This window comes from Pteropus medius, unplaced genomic scaffold (genome assembly GCF_902729225.1).
Source record: "Pteropus medius unplaced genomic scaffold, Ma_sr-lr_union100, whole genome shotgun sequence".
NCBI classification, from domain to species: Eukaryota; Metazoa; Chordata; class Mammalia; order Chiroptera; family Pteropodidae; genus Pteropus; species Pteropus medius.
In genome coordinates, this window is record NW_024344253.1 from 5,885,242 (window position 1) to 5,901,778 (window position 16,537).

Genomic DNA, 16,537 nt, shown 5'->3' on the forward strand with positions numbered 1-16,537 from the left:
ACGTTAATCTCTTTGTCAAAGAAATTTCTAAGAACTCAGATAGGCATCTTAACAAGTTGTTTGTTGCCATTAACACCAGTTGCCTAGCTATAGATCTCTAATCTATGTCTGCATTCCTCCCATAGAGAGTTTCTAAAAATTATTTAGGGATAGCTGATTTAATGATGATTCCTGTAGAAAGCTGTAACATTTCAGTGGTTTTAACAGTGTGATAGCCCCTTTATAGTTAATAGATTAAAAAATAAAATAACCTTACATTATCCAGTCTAAAATTCTTACTTATATGGAGCTCATAGGAATGCTTTTCTACTCAAGCTATTTTCTTTTTCTTTCAAATGGCTTTAACTTGATGTTTTTTGTTCTATCTCTTAACCCCCAATATGGTTGAGTGCTTATGTAGGGCTTTTATAACACCAGATGCTCCAGGGTTCCTTTCTGATTCTCTACCTATTCATTCTCCTTCTCCTTGACTTTAAATTGGAATTTGTTAAGCCTTTCATCTAGCTCTTTTTACAACTCTCAGTTATTTTTTTTTTTAACAAAAAATATGAGAAAATAGAAGCCATAACTCAGGCTCTTTTTATTTCTCTCACTCTCCCTCTCATTTTTTACCTACAAATCTATTCCTTGCCCCTATCATTTTCTTCTTTCCTCCTGTCTTAATGAAGAAAGTGCACCTCATTTGACGAAAGGTCATTCCCCCAACTTTTGTTAAGAATACCATGCCATTCCATTTCTATCTTTTTGAGGACTTTATTTCTTAGATTAATCTTTCTCTTCCGATTTAAACATCTTTCCCTTTCTACTTGATTAGTTCCCTATTAAAGTCTTCCAAATAAAAAACTCAGGATTCTCAAATTTTCTTCTAGGTACAACCCATTTTTTTGCTCCCCTTCCTAGCAATTTTCGTGTTTTCATCACAGTTATAATATTTGGGTGGTTTTAACCATTTGAAAGCCCTTTTACAGTCCACATCCTCAATACCAGTTACTTTCATTGCTTTACTGTCCAGTTTCCATCATCATCATTTCATTGAATCTGCTCTTGTCAACATTGTCAAAGACATTAGTCCAATGTACTTCTCTATCCTCGTTTTACATTACTTCAGAACATTATTTAATATGGTGAGCCACTTTCTCCTTTCTTCCTTTGGCTTTTGTGATTCTACACTCTTGGTTTCTTTCTCTCACACTGACTGCTTTTTTTCAAATATTTTTACTATCTCATCTTCTCTTTGACGTAAGAACTCATTTGGATCTAATTCTGTTCTCTATAATTTGTCCTTTAAGTGAATATAGTCATTTTTATGGATTTAAAACACTTTCGCATGGATACCTGTCCTCCAATACAGACCTTTTCTTGGACTTCAACCTCAAATTTTCAATATATATTTGACATCTCTACTTCAGTATTTCATAGACATCTCTTAACATATCCAGAATGTGACCTTCAGTTTGTTTCTTCAGCAAGAGTTTTGCTGTTCCCTACTTACACCTGTGGTATTTCCTTGATTTTTTTCTCCCTTCTCAACAACTTTCCCTATCCCCTCACATAAACTTCAGCATGAGCTATTATTATATCTTCAAAATATCTCTTGATTCCTCAAACTTCTTTTGTATCCTTCATCTCTTCATCTAGGTCACCATTATCTCTTTCCTGCCATCCAAAGCAACTGATCTCCTATTTATATTGTTTTGCTCCCTGGGACTCTGGAATCTTTAGCCTAAGGCACATATTATGTAAGAGCTCAATGATTATTTGTATAATAAATTGAGATAATGAAAAAGGAAGAAAAGAAAAAATATCATTTTTTTGAAGAGAGAATTATTAGTAAAGATATGGCCTTGGAATAGAGATATTCTTGTCATTCTTTCTCTGATTCTTCCCAAATTTAATGAATTCCTGGTCAACCCTGATTTCTCAGATCATAAATATCATGGGATCTCAATAGAAGCACAAAAGCATTTATCAAAATTCAACAACTTTTTGCATGATAAAAACTCTCAACAAATTAGATATACAAGGAATGTTTCTCAAACATAATAAAGGCCATTGTGACAAGCCCACAGCTAATATTATACTCAAAGGTGAGAAGCTAAAAGCTTTTCCCCTAAGATCAGGAACAAGGCAAGGATACCCACTCTCACCACTTCTATTCAACATAGTACTGGGAGTCTTAGCCAGAGCAGTTAGGCAAGACAAAGAAATTAAAAGCATCTAAATCAGAAAGGAAGAAGTAAAATTGTCTCTGTTTCTTGATGTCATGAACCTATATGTGGAAACCCAGAAAGACTCCACCAAAAAAGTGTTGGAGCTTAATAATTAAATTTGGTAAGTTACAAGATACAAAATCAATGTACAAAAGTCAGTTGTGTTTCTATACAACAACAATGAACTATTAAAATGAGAAATTAATAAAGCATTCCCATTTACTATGGCATAAAATAATAAAATACTTATGAATAAATTTAACCAAAGGGTTGAAAAATTTACATACTGAAACTATAAGAAACTGATGAAAGAAATTGAAGAAGATACAAATAAATGGAAAGATATCTGTGTTCTTGGATTAGAAGAATTAATATTATTAAAAATGTCCATACTACCCCAGTGATCTACAGATTCAGTGCAATGCCTATTAAATGTCCCATGGCATTTTTCACAGAAATAGAAAAAAAGTTCTATAACTCATATGGAACCACATAAGACCCTGAATAGCCAAAGCAATCTTGTGAAAGACAAAGTTGGAGGCATCACACTGCCTTATTTCAAACTACATTACACACCTATAGTAATCAAAACAGTATGGTATTGGCATTAAAAACAAGCACATAAAACAGAATAGGGAGAAATAAACCCATGCATATACAGCCAATTAATCTTTGACAAGAAATGCCAAGAATATACAAGGGGGACGTCTTCAATAAATGATGCTGGGAAAACTGGATGTGCACATGCAAAAGAATGAAACTGGACTTCTGTCTTACAGAACTCACAAAAATTAATCTGAAATAGATTAAAGACTTAAATGTAAAACCTGAACCCATAAAGCTCCTAGAAGAAAACATAAGGGAAAAGCTTTATGAAATAGGTCTTGGTAATGATTTTATGGATATGATGCCAAAAGCAGAGGCAAAAAAAGCAAAACTTAAACAAGTAGGACTGTATCAACTTAAAAACTTCTGTTCAGCAAAGGAAACTCCATAAAATAAGAAGCTTCAGAATGGGTGAAAATATTTGGAAACCATCTATCTGATAAGGGATTAATATCCAAAATATATAAGGAACTCTCAAGACTCAATACCAAAACCCAAATAACTGATTTGAAAAATGGGCAAAGAGTTTTAATAGACATTTTTCCTAAGAGGACATACAGATGGCCTATAGATACATAAAAAGGTGATCAACATCACTAATCAAACGGGAAATGCAAATTGAAATCATAATGAAATATTATTTCACTTCTGTTAGGGTATTTATTATTAAAAAGATAAGAGACACATGTTGGTGAAGATGCGAAAGAAGGATATCCATGTGCACTGTTGGTGGGAATGCACACTGGTACGGCCATTATGAAGAACAGTATGGGAGTTTCTCAGAAATTAGGAATAGAACTACCATATAATCCAGCAATCCCACTCCTGGAGATACATCTGAAGGAAATAAAATCAGTATCTTGAATTGATATCTCCACTCATGTTCATTGCACCATTACTCACAACAGTCAAGATAAGTAACAACCTAAATGTCCATTAACAAACGAGTGGATAAAGAAAATGTGGTGCAATATATGTAATGGAATATTATTTAGCTGTAAAAAGGAAGGAAATTCTGCCATTTGTGAGAACATGTTTGAAGCTGGAGGGCATTATGCTAAGCCAGATGAAGACAAATACTGTGGTATCACTTTTATGTGGAATCTAAAAATAAAAGTTGAATTTAAGAGGAATAGAGAGTACAAATAATGGTTGTCAGGGCCTGGGGATGGCAAAATGGAGAGAGATTGGAAAAGGGTACAGATTTTCAGTTGTAAGATTCTGAAGATCTAAGATACAGTAAGGTGACTATAGTTATTAATATGATACACTTGAAATTTGCTGAGAGGCGATCTTAAGTTCTCACGACAAATGCTAATTATGAGAAGTGATAGACGTGTCAACTTGATCTTAGTAATAATTTCACAATATGTATGTATATTCATGACATTGTACACTTTAAATATATACAATTTTATTTATCAGTTATTCCCTATAAAGCTGGGGAAAAAATATTGGGGAAGTCGAATACTTTGGCAAAACATCATGTTTTCAGGACTTTTAAGCCATAAGAGCAGTCAATTTTTTGATAAGCTATGCCCCTAGTGTATCAACCAGGAATTCTTAAAACAGGGAAGGTGATGCCACACGTGTCTGGACGTAATAAATTTGAAATCCATTTATATTATGTTCTTAGTGCTTTGCAATACTTTTCTCTTATGTAACTTGTTAAAAGTGTTTTCCTTTAGATGTTTCATTTTATCTATAAATGTAATTCTGCCTATAAATACTTGATTATTCATGGGAGGGAAAATAACATTTTGTTGGAAATTATTATTATTCATGATTAGACTTTCACTTGCAAGCCAAAACTTGAACCCAATAAACATTATCATAAACTTGACTGATCCCAGAGACTGATTAGGACATTTGCTCGGAGTAATCTCTATATTATGTTTATTAGTATCATTATTATTATCATTCAACTTCCAAATAAAGTGCACCTAGATGCTGGACCAATACATGATAAACGCTTTCAAAAAGACAGTTAAGGTTAGTAAACCATATCTCTAAAGAGATCACTTTCTGTGGTATAAAGAGGTAAATGAGAGTTTCTGCAAAGGATAGAAAAATCTATATTTAAACCAAAGTTTTTTGAACATTTGCATTTTGTTCTTATGGATATATCAAAGCAAATCTTTTTTCCAATTTGAAAGTGTCTGAAAAAATTTTCAGGATCTTAACTCAGTGCTAGTTTAACTAAGGGATTCTCAATTTTCCTTGTTTTGTGTGCCCTTGCAAGTGTCTTCCAAAAAAAAAAAAAAAATCTAAAGGGGAAAAAAATCTAGATATATCAGAGATATAGCTTACCATTTGTTGCAGAAAATCACATGGTTTTAGAAATTATTTAAGAACTCCAATAAAAACAATACTTAAAAAATAAAAATAAGGGAAACTGATATATTAAGACCTTTAAAAGTCTTTTACAGTAAATTGAACAGATAGGCAAATACACAGTCTGTTTGCTCTCTTTGTCCTTGAACATAAACTCTGGCGGGTAAAAAAAGAGAAGTGTGGCTCAGAACCACTTATCTAATCTGTTTTTAGATAGAAATAGGTGTGTTGAAAGGATTTAGATACAAAGAGCACCATTTACACTAGAATAAAAGGTGGTCTTTATTATTTCTCTATAATTGCAAATCTGCCAAATCCAACTCAGTTTTTTCTTTGATACTTTTAAAGATGTGTTTTCAGTCAAGAAATGATCATATTTTCATAAGAAATTCAGTCAATGGACATTTTTGAAATACCACTCTGAACCTCACTTTCCTCGTTTGTAAAATGAAAATATCCATACTTCTTCATTTCCTCAGTAAAGATATGTCTCTTATCCTAATGCTGAGGGCTGGCAATCTGATATATTTCTAAAATCTCACTCAAAGCAGAAAAATCACAAAGCATTGGAATTGAAGCAGAAAGTAACATTCTACTCTAATTTGAAGTCTTGCCAGGTTCAACCTGTGTTCCATTAACTAAAAATTAGTTAATGGAAAATCCCTCTTGAATTTGGTGTTTCTAATGCAGTCCTAGGTCATAGGATCTGTAGGAATGCCTCTATCAGAAATTTCAGCCTCAGCTTTGCGTATTATCATCTTATATGTGCTGTAGGGCCACAAGTAAAGAAAGATTAAGTATATCTGTATGTTGCAATAAAAACGCACATCGATTGATCCCACATAAATTTATTAAGTGCACAGCACTCTTTTAGGTACTTTGAAACACGTTATTCATGTTTAAGTACAAAGTATAGTTGAGAAAGCAAAATATAACTATATAAAAATAGAGGAAAATAGTTAAAAGTTATGCATCATAAGAATGGATAGTAAGTTGTTTGATGAGAAAGGAGGAAGATAACAATCTGAGAAAGCTTTACGGAAAAGGAAGGTCTTGAAAGGGATAAAGAGGATTTGTAAGGAAATTAAAACTATTTTTGGTAACTAAGCTAAAAAAATAATGTGTTTGTAAGCACACTGCACATCATACTCAATGATAAAAAGCTGAAAGCTTTTCCACCACTTTCACCACTTTTGTTCAATGTAGTATTGGAAGTCCAAGCCAGAGCAATTAGGCAAGAAAAAGAAATTTAAAAAAAAGTTTAAATTGAAAAAGAAGTAAAACTGTCACTATTTGCAGGTGATATGTTACCGTACAGAGAAAACCCTAAAGACTACACCAAAAACTTAGAACTAATGAATTCAGTAAAGTTGTAGGATATAAAATCAATATACAGATATCTGTTGTATTTATGTGCAGTAATAACAAACTATCAAAAAGAGAACTTAAGCAAACAGTGCCATTTATAATTGCATCAAAAAAAAACAAAGCAAAAACAAAAACAAAAAACCTAGGAATATAGTTAACCAAGGAGGTGAAAGATCTGTATGTTGAAAACTATAATACGATGATTAAAGAAGTTAAAGAAGACACAAAAAAATGAAAAGTTATTCCATCCTTATAGATTGGAAGAATTAATATTGTTAAAATACCCATACGACCCAAAGCGATCTGCAGATTCAAAGCAATCCCAATCAAAATTGTAATGGCATTTTTTTTTATAGAAATAGAACAAACAATGCTAAAATTTGTATGGAATCATAAAAGACCCTACACAGCTGAAGAAATCTTGACAAAGAACGAAGTTGGAGGCATCGCGCTGCCTTATTTCAAACTATATTACAAAGCTATAGTAATAAAAACAGTATGGTATTGTCATAAAAACACACACATAGGTCAATGGTCAATTAACTTATGACAAAGGAACCAAGAATAAACAATGAGAAAAGGACATTCTTTTCAATATACATTGTTGGGGAAACTAGACAATCACATGTAAAACAATGAAACTGGACTACTATCATATACCATACACAAAAATTAACTTAAGACGAAGACTTAAATGTAAGACCTGAAACCATAAAACTACTAGAAGAAAACATAAACAGTAAGCTCCTTGACATTGGTTTCGGTGATGAATTTTTGGATTTGACACCAAAGCAAAGGCAACAAAAACAAAAATAAACAAGTGGTACTATATCAAACAAAAAGCTGCTGTATAGCAAAGGAAACAAACAAAATGAAAAGGCAACTGGCTAAATGAGAGAAAATATTTATAAACAATGTAGCTGATAAGTGGTCAATCACCAATATATATTAGAAATCATAAAATATATATTAGAAATCAAGAAATCATACAACTCAATAGCGAAAACAAAACAAAACATAAAAAGCAAATAATCCAATGAAAAATGGGCAGAAGATCTAAATAGACGCTTTTCTAAGAAAAGACATACAGTTGGTCAACAGGTACAGGAAAAGATGCTCAACATCACTAATCATCATGGAAATGCAAATCAAAACCACAATGAGTTATCACCTCACACCTATTAGAATGGCTATATCAAAAATACAAGAATCGGCAAGTATTGGCAAGGATGTGGAGAAAAGGAAACTCTTGTGCACTGTAGGTGGGAATGTAAATTGGTGTAGCCACTGAAGAAAACACTATGAATATTCCTCAAAAAGTTAAAATAGAACCACTATATGATTCAGCAATTCCACTTCTTGGTATGCATCCAAAGAAAATGAATATACTAACTTGAAAACATATGTGTACCCCTATGTTTAATGTAGCATTAGTTACAATAGCCAACGTATGGAAACAACCTAAGTGTCTGTTGATGAATGAATGGATAAAGAAAATTTAGTATGTGTGTTCAATGGGATATTATTCAGCGATATAAAAAAGAAAATGTGCCATTTGCAAAATCATGGATGGAGCTTGAGGATATTATGTTAAGTGAAATAGGTTAGACAGAGAAAGACAAAAAAAAAAAGACAAGCTCATAAATACAGAAAACATTGGTGGTTTCCAGCGGTGGGGGGGAGGGTAAGTTGGATGAAGGGAGTCAAAAGGTACAAACTTCCAGTTATAAAATAAAGAAGTCATGGGGATGTAATGTACAGCATAGTGACTTCAGTTAATACTTTCTTTCATATTTGAAAGTGGCAAAAAAGTAAATCTTAAAGCTCTCATCACATGAAAAATAATTTTGTAACTATGTATGGTGACAGATGTTAACTAGATTTATTGTAGTGATTATTTTGCAATATATGCAAATATGGAATCATTATGTATACCTAGAACTAATATAATGTTATATGTCAATTATACCTCAGTAAGAAAGAGTAAGAAAGCACTGGTATTCTGGAAAAATTTTAATATTATTTAAGATAATTGCCCACAAGAATAAAATCTTTTGCTTAATCAAAAAAAGATGTTTGTCATTCTAAAAAGATACTAACTTCATTATAGTAATGGTAAAAGAATGTTTACTGTAGGATCTTACAAACACGTGTAATGCTACAGAGATTTCATTATTCTACAGAGAGCACACCTGGACTGGATGACCACAGAAGTAGACGGGGAGACCTACTCCCATAATGCGATATAAATATGAGGAGGGAACAGTAAATGAGTGGCTTTGTTAGAAAAGATGGCTTTTGGAGCCCAGCCTCTGGCATTACCTGTTCTCCCATTGAGTTCACTCAGACCTATGGAGTCAGCTTCCTGGTAAGCTACCAAAAGAGAAAAGAAAATGAATCTTTAAAGACTTCTCACTGCCTCAAAATTTTAATAGATGTTCATGGCTTAATATAGTTACTATTAACTGAATTAAAAATTAATAATTATGAAAAAATCTGGATATTATGTCAACTTAGAGATGTGACTACAGTGGTAATAATTATTGACATTAAAAATGTAAGTAGGCTCTAGGTCGTCTTCTAACCACTGAATGTTTGTCACTGCCTACCATGTCATTTTCCATTTAAGGTTAAAGAATGCTCTGAATGTCAAATTCAGCTAAAAACTTGCATGAAAGTGTTTCTATTTTCTACTTAGTAGCAGCATATACATTACACAGGTGTTGACCCTTATGAATGCAAATGATAGAATGTTTTATTTCCTTTCTCAAGAGTACCTTTCCCAAGGAACTAAAACCTTTTAAACTGACAATTTTTTAAATGGGGCAAATTCTGGTAAAGGCATAGTTAAAGGGATGATATAAAAATTACTTAATTTTTATAATATGATTATATAGGCCATGGAGAAAATGAGTATTTCCCCTATGATGTATCATTTAGCATAATTATTATTTTTATTTTTTTAGTTATTTATATTTGATTTAATTAGCATATACATAATACATTACTTTTAGAAGTAAGGAGAACATATGTAATTTTCTAAGTGAGATGACTGTGTAGTCAAATAGGTTACAAACTATTTTTTACATTGTACAATTCAATTTTTTTTCAATTATAGTTGGCATACAATAATATATTAGTTTCAGTTGTACAGCATAGTGAAGAGAGATCTATGTAACTCACAAAGTGATCACTCTACTAAATCTGGTACCCCTGTTCCCCCTTACATATTTATTACATTTTTCGACTATTTTCCTTATGCTACACTTTAAATCTCCATGACTATTTTGTAACTATCCATTTGTACTTCTTAATCCCTTAGCCCTTTTTTACCACACCCCCCAACTCCCTACCATCTAGTAGCCCCAAAATATCCTCTGTATATATGAGTTTATTTCCATTTTTGTTGTTATTGTTGTTTACTTTGTCCTTTAGATTTCATACATACATGAAATCATGTGGCATTTGTCTTTCTCTATCTGACTTACTTCATTCAGCGCAATACCCTCTATAACTATCAAGGCAATATCTTTTTCCATCCCCTTCCTTTTAGTCTGTTTGTGTCTTTTAATCTGAAGTGAGTATCTGGTAGGCAGCATATGAAAGGGTCTTGTTTACTTATCCATTCAGTTCCATTTGAGGTACTTGATAGATATGTAGTTATTACCATTCTTTATTCATGTTTTTGATACATGTTTTTTTTTCTTCTTAAAGAAGTCTCTCCAACATTTCTTGTAATACTGGCTTGGTGGTATAAATTCATTTAGCTTATTTTTGTCTGGGAAGCTCTTTATCTGTCCTTTGACTCTAAACGATAACTTTGCTGGATAAAGTAATCTTGGTTGTAGATCCTGGGTTTTCATCACTTTGAATATTTTGTGCCAAGCCCTTCTGTCCTGCAAAGTTTCTTTTGAGAAATCAGCTGCCAGTCTTATGGGTGCTCCCTTGTAGGTAACTGCTTTTCTCTTGCTACTTTTAAGATTCTCTCTTTATATTTAACTTTTAGCATTTTAATTATGATGTGTCTTGGTGTGGGCCTCTTCGAGTTAATCTTTTTTGGGACTCTCTGAGCTCCCTGGGATTGTCTGTTTATTTCTTCACCAGGTTAGGGAAGTTTTCCGTCATTATTTCTTCAAATACGTTTTCAATTTCTTGCTCTTTTTCTTCTTTTTCTAGCACAACTAGGATGTGACTGTTACATTTAATTTTGTCCTATATGTTCCTTAAATTATTATCGTATTCTTGGTTTCTTTTTTCTTGCTGTTCTGATTGGGTGTCCTCCGCTTCCCCATCCTCTATATCAGTGATACGATCCTCTGCTTCATCCACTCTGTTGATTCCTTCTAATAAACTCTTCATCTCAGATAATGTGTTCTTCATTTATGACTGGTTCCCTTTTATAATTTCCATTTCTATTTTTGTGTGTGTGTTTTATTTTTGTTAAAGTTGTCACTGGGTTCATCCACACTTCCCCTAGTTCATTGAGCATTCTTATAATCAGTGTTTTGAACTCTGCATCTGTTAGATTGTTTGACTCCATTATTCCTGGATCTCTGTTATATTCTCTCATATGGATTCTGCTTCTTTGACTTCCCATTCTGGCTGCCTTTCCATGTGTGTTTCTATGTACTAAGCAAAGCTCCGAAGCCTCCCAGTGTCATTAGCGTGGCTTTGTGTAGTAAGTGTCCAGTGGCACAGTCCTGAGAGGGGTTCAGCTGCAGGCCGAGTTTAGACCCAGCCTGTGCCCCTCTGGAAACACCTGTTAAGATTCAGCAAGCAATCCACAGATCCTGTGCTTATAGTTGCCTCAAGAGGCTACACCAGAACCGAGGCCAGCTGCCACCAGTGTGGGGCTTGGAGCTGCTCAGCAAGGGGCAGAGGACATGCTGAGGATACAACTGGATGTGGCTTGGGTGGAGCCGTGACTTGGGGGAGGCGGAGTTTAAGGGAATCCTCTGGGCAGAGCGACTTCTGTTATGCAGTTTGATGACGTTTCAGCTATGGCAGCACTGAGTCTGCTCACTAGGAGGGTGGGAGGACTCAACAGAGGAACAATGGATACCACCAGCACTTCTGTACTGAGCGAATCTCCCCTCGGCCCTCACTCCAACAACTCGGTGTCCCCCTGTAAGTACCCAGTGCCCCGCAGGCAGATGACCTGGCTCTGGTGCTCAGAGCAAGTGAAAGTCTGCTCGCAGATGCGGCCCCTTTAAGATGAATGTCCGCAGCTGCCACTGCCGCAGCCTCCACCCCACTCAGCCGCTTGGGACCGGACAGCCTCATGTCTTCACCCTGTCCTACTTTCAGCCATTACAGGGTGATTTCTTCTCTCCCTAGTTGTAGGGCTTCTGTTCATTTCCACCTCAGGCGACTCTGCTTGCTGTTTGCTCTGTGTTTCCATCACAAGAGGAGATGGTCACAAGAGGAGATGTACAAAGCTTCTATCATCTCTGCCATTTTGCCTCCTCTTATCCAAGCTTTTAACTTGGCAAAAGAATCACCTCCTCCCCACTCCACATCTTTAAACATGGAAACTTTACATGAGATCTCAATGTATAAAAATCTAATAATGAGGCTTCTCTCTCTGAAGTTGCAGTGGGATGGGGGTGGGTGCCGGATTGCCTGCATCCACCTTCTCCCTCCCTGTTCAGGACAGCTTGAAAGCAACTCCAGGGGCATGATATGTTGCTTTTAAACTTAAATACAAGAAGACATCTTTGCAATGCTCTATTTTAAATTTCAATATTTTATATGGGAAATGCTTGTGAGAGGTTTAAAAGTTAAATGTTTTAAAGAGTATTTTAAAATAATCTGTAATATGTCAGAAATTTCTTACTATTTTCAACAGCACCATTTTTATGCAATATATTGAAAATAAGTGGAATATAACACATGTAAAAAGTTTAATATTTAGTTGTTGTTGTTGTTATTTTGCTGCAATAATGCTGCATAATCAACAACCTTAAAATCTCAGGAATTTGGAACAACAAATGTCTGCTCCCAAGTCTCCAGGTTATTGGAGGTGGCTCTGCTTCATGCTTCAGTCTACCTAGTCTTCACTCCAGGCTGTAAGTTGAGTCATGTCTGATCCATTTTCTTCAATCAGTGGCTGCTCAAAGTATGTCCTTTTATGGTCCAAGGCAGAAATACAAGGGACCAAGTCTAATCATGAAAGAACATTTAAAGTTTCTGCTTGCCTATATGTGCAAACATCCCTTTGGTCAAAAGCAAGACACATGGACAAGCCCAGTAGAAATTGAGTGGGAAAATATACTCTGTATGCTTTAATAGGAGGAATGGCAAAACAAACAAACAAACATATAGATAGATGTATATTTTTTAAAAATTGACAAAGAATTTGGAATAATGATCCAAACCAAAAATATTGAAGGCAAGTAATAATAGCAAAAACCAAACCCAGCTTTTATCATGGGTACTTCAGGACAATATGGTATACTAAATCAGCAATGTATTAGACAACACTCTTGCATGCATGTTCACACTTTCCACTACCATAATTCAGGGATAGTATGGTTTCCTTTATAATTATTATACTTAGCAATAACTTTTGGTGATAATATCTTTTAAGCCCATAAGAACCAGAGGTTTTCAACATATGGATGTGATGAATGTTTATTGTTTATTCTTCCCAAGCATCCTTTTCTCTTTTATTGGTAACAATGTATCACTTTCCTGTTAAGAACCACCCAGAGACTGAGTTGCAGCCATGCTGTTAAGGTACAGTTGACCTCATTGCTCACCTCCAGGCCTGAACCTGTGATCTATGCTGGGACATTCAGGACATTCCATTCCTTTGACACAATGTTTGGTTCAGGGACAGGCTTATAAACCAAGCCAGACCACTTTAAAAGTCAGCCTTGGGTCTTTGGCTTGAACTGTTGGGAAAGAGTTGTTGGAACTATTGGGAAAGAAAAGTTTACTTTTTTCTCTGAATTTCTAATCCGGTAGGAAATAAAATTGAAACTACATTTGAACAGCTTCACCACTGCCTGGGAAAAGCCTGCCTGAAAATGAAGCCAAGACATTGGAAGGCGGAAACAAGAGCTAGACAGAGAAAATGACTTGAGGTTTTTTTGATCTTTTAATTTCATCTGAAGCCATCTGTATTCCTTACTTCCCAGTTATAAAACTAACAAATTTTCATTGTGCTTGAGCCAGTTTGATTGTGTTTGTCCCTTGAAATCCAAAACATTAATATTAATACTATTGTTTCTTTTAGTTCTGCAGACTTTTGCCAAAAGCCTCTTTCTCTGGACTCACTTGTTATATCACCTTCCCGGCACACACATGGCCTCTCATGTTTAAAGGGTCATTGACTTCCCTATGATCCTAATTTTTCACCATATCCTGGACTCATAAATAAGATATTTGTTATTTTTCCTGAAAGTGCAGACTTGCTAAATAAAATGGATTCTTTAACCAATATCTTTATTTCCTCGGTTAGACAGTCTCTCTCCCACATCTCAGTTAAAATGCGTCCTGAGTTTCACATGATTCATTGTATGTTTCATACTCAGACTACATTTATTACTGTGGCATTGACAGGTTGCCCTCAAAGTCTTCTAAATTCTCTAACTGGATGACTTAATATCACATCTCATGCATGAAGGTATTTTTCTGAAATATGTGACACCTGCCATTTTTCTCCTTTATATTCTGGCTTCCCCAATGCTTGTTAACTACCATGTGAAACCACCTTTTGACTAGTATAGAGCACCAGCCCCTTCTCTGCTGATACTAATTCTTTTTGTAAAAAGACCATGCTGTATTGAAGCCACACTTCTGTGCCAAATCTGCTAATAGAGCTTATGTACTTACTGATGAATGGGAACCCTTGATATGCCAAAGTATTGTGTTTGGGAAGAATTTCTTTTCTCCAACAAAGATAAGTCTCAAATCAGTGTCACCTTCTAATTCAAAAGTATCAAGAGTTTCACTTTTATGCATCGTCTCCTTGTCCAGACCTTAACAACCGATCTATGGGAACTTGTCAAAAAAACACCTGAGAGATAGAGGTGACATTATAGTATGCATAATCATTCCTTTCCTTAACCTTTTGATTAAGTTTTGCCTTTTATTTTTATGAATTCTTTCCTCAAGTTTTCATAATTTCTTGGGAGAGAGGTCTTATCCCTTGCAGTTTTTCTTCATTAGTTGAATCTATCATTATTACAGCTTCTGATCATGGCAAGAATCCTACTACCAAAAAATAATAAATTTCTGATTGGATATATTGGCCTCATGGATTCTTATGGGCATTAAACTTACAGGCTGAATTCTAAGATACAATTTTATTATCTCATCTTATTTTCAGGACAGCAAACAAATATATAACTTCAGATTTAACACTAAAATAGAATGGCATATGCCCTGCAGGCAAGCAGAAATACTTCTGAATTCTCAATGGATTGATTGTTTATGATGAAAAATTAGCTATTATTTCAATCATCAGAGCTAATTTTTGCTTCCTTTTTTCACTGTCTGGGATTGTCACTTTGGACTCATTTTAGTACCTAACCCTGCTCCAAGACCGCTACTCTAGCTACATATAAATAATTCTACTGGGAATTGACTGGTTGTTTTACTTAGACACCCTGATGTACTCATTTGGTTATCAATACAATTATTACAATATTTAAATACGTCACTGCTTCTATTTTGGAATATACTTTAACTCAGTACTATGATCATTATTGGCATTTAATAACTTGTCTGAACCCAAAGTCTTTCACAGTGACATTACTTTCTATGGTAAAAAGTTTCCAAAATTTTGTTCCTATGAGATCCTATGTGAAAGGAAACTAAGTTAGGAAAAATGTTAATATAAAGCACTGTGAGTGAGGGTCTTGTTCAGATGATCAATGGTGCAATAGTGGATTGAATGAATTAAAGTATAAAAATCTTATATCTACTCAGATTTGGGCCATACGATAATGTCCTAATGGAATAGAGGCTACAGAATTACCTTCTCTATATTTCGTGTCTTGTAGCTGATATTCTGTGTTGTATATACTATTAATATTTATTACCTCAGAGTAAAATGTCCCATTGAAATTGAAGAGGGATGGTGGGACTCTGCTAAAGAAGTCTGTTTTTTCAGATGCAATGAGATGTAAAATGGAACCAGTGTTTCCGAGTGGTACATTTTATAAGAACTGGGTATTATGTTAGGAATTCTGCCAATTCTGTCTGATGCTCTTGTATTCTACCAATGTCAATCTTTTCTGTAATTTAATTTGGGATATTTTTTCCTCCTCTCTTCTCTCTCTCTCTCTTTTATTTATTTTTTTGACAAGTGTTATTTTGCTGAAGATTTGCTATCCCCCTTCCAATAGAGATTGCAGGCATACCTCATTTTATTGCACTTTGCTTTATTGCACTTCATAGGTATTGTTTTTTACAAATTGAAGGCAAGATATTCTGCAGAAAAAAGATTATGACTCACTTTGTTGCCATTCTCGCTTTATTGTCATGGTCTAAACCCGAACCTCCAATATCTCTGAGGTGTGCCTATAGTTTTTCTTTCAACTAATTGAAAAGAATATTTAGAGCCCTTAGAGATAAATGAGATGGTGCATTTGGAAAAAGTGCTGATATTTTAATTGATATGTACTAAGTAATCAGGAAAATAATAATAAAAGTATATGTTTAAATATGTCTATTGTATTATTGACAGCAGTAAATTGTGTGCACACTTGAAGTGTGACTACCACCACCAAGGTAAAATGCTAGGTTTGAAAGGTAAAAAGATTACCTTTGCTCTAGAGGACTTATCATTTATTGGAAACTGGCCAGTAACTCTCTATACACATTGATAATTTTGCATCTAATTCTCTCATTAATCCAAAATATGTAAAAAGGCTAATCCAAAATATATAAAAAAGAACCATATAGTAGAATATGATCTTTTTCACTGCATCCTTGAATTGACTTAAATTTCTTATTGCTGCAAATAAAATTTGTCACTGTAGATATGGATTTTAAAAAGTCGAAAGCGA

At 34.3% G+C, this 16,537-nt stretch overlaps 2 long non-coding RNA genes across 2 annotated transcripts in view; both read left to right on the forward strand.

The window, feature by feature from the left end:
- Window positions 1-8,703: 8,703 nt before the first annotated feature.
- LOC120607861 (uncharacterized) overlaps window positions 8,704-16,537 on the forward strand; it is a 46,766-nt gene continuing 38,932 nt past the window's right edge. The window contains exon 1 of the long non-coding RNA XR_005654257.1: window positions 8,704-8,886. This is a non-coding gene — a long non-coding RNA (uncharacterized LOC120607861). The remainder of the gene's footprint in view (window positions 8,887-16,537) is intronic.
- Window positions 11,446-13,962, forward strand: LOC120607860 (uncharacterized). The gene is made up of 2 exons (XR_005654256.1): window positions 11,446-11,645; window positions 13,488-13,962. It is a non-coding gene; the product is annotated as an uncharacterized LOC120607860 (long non-coding RNA).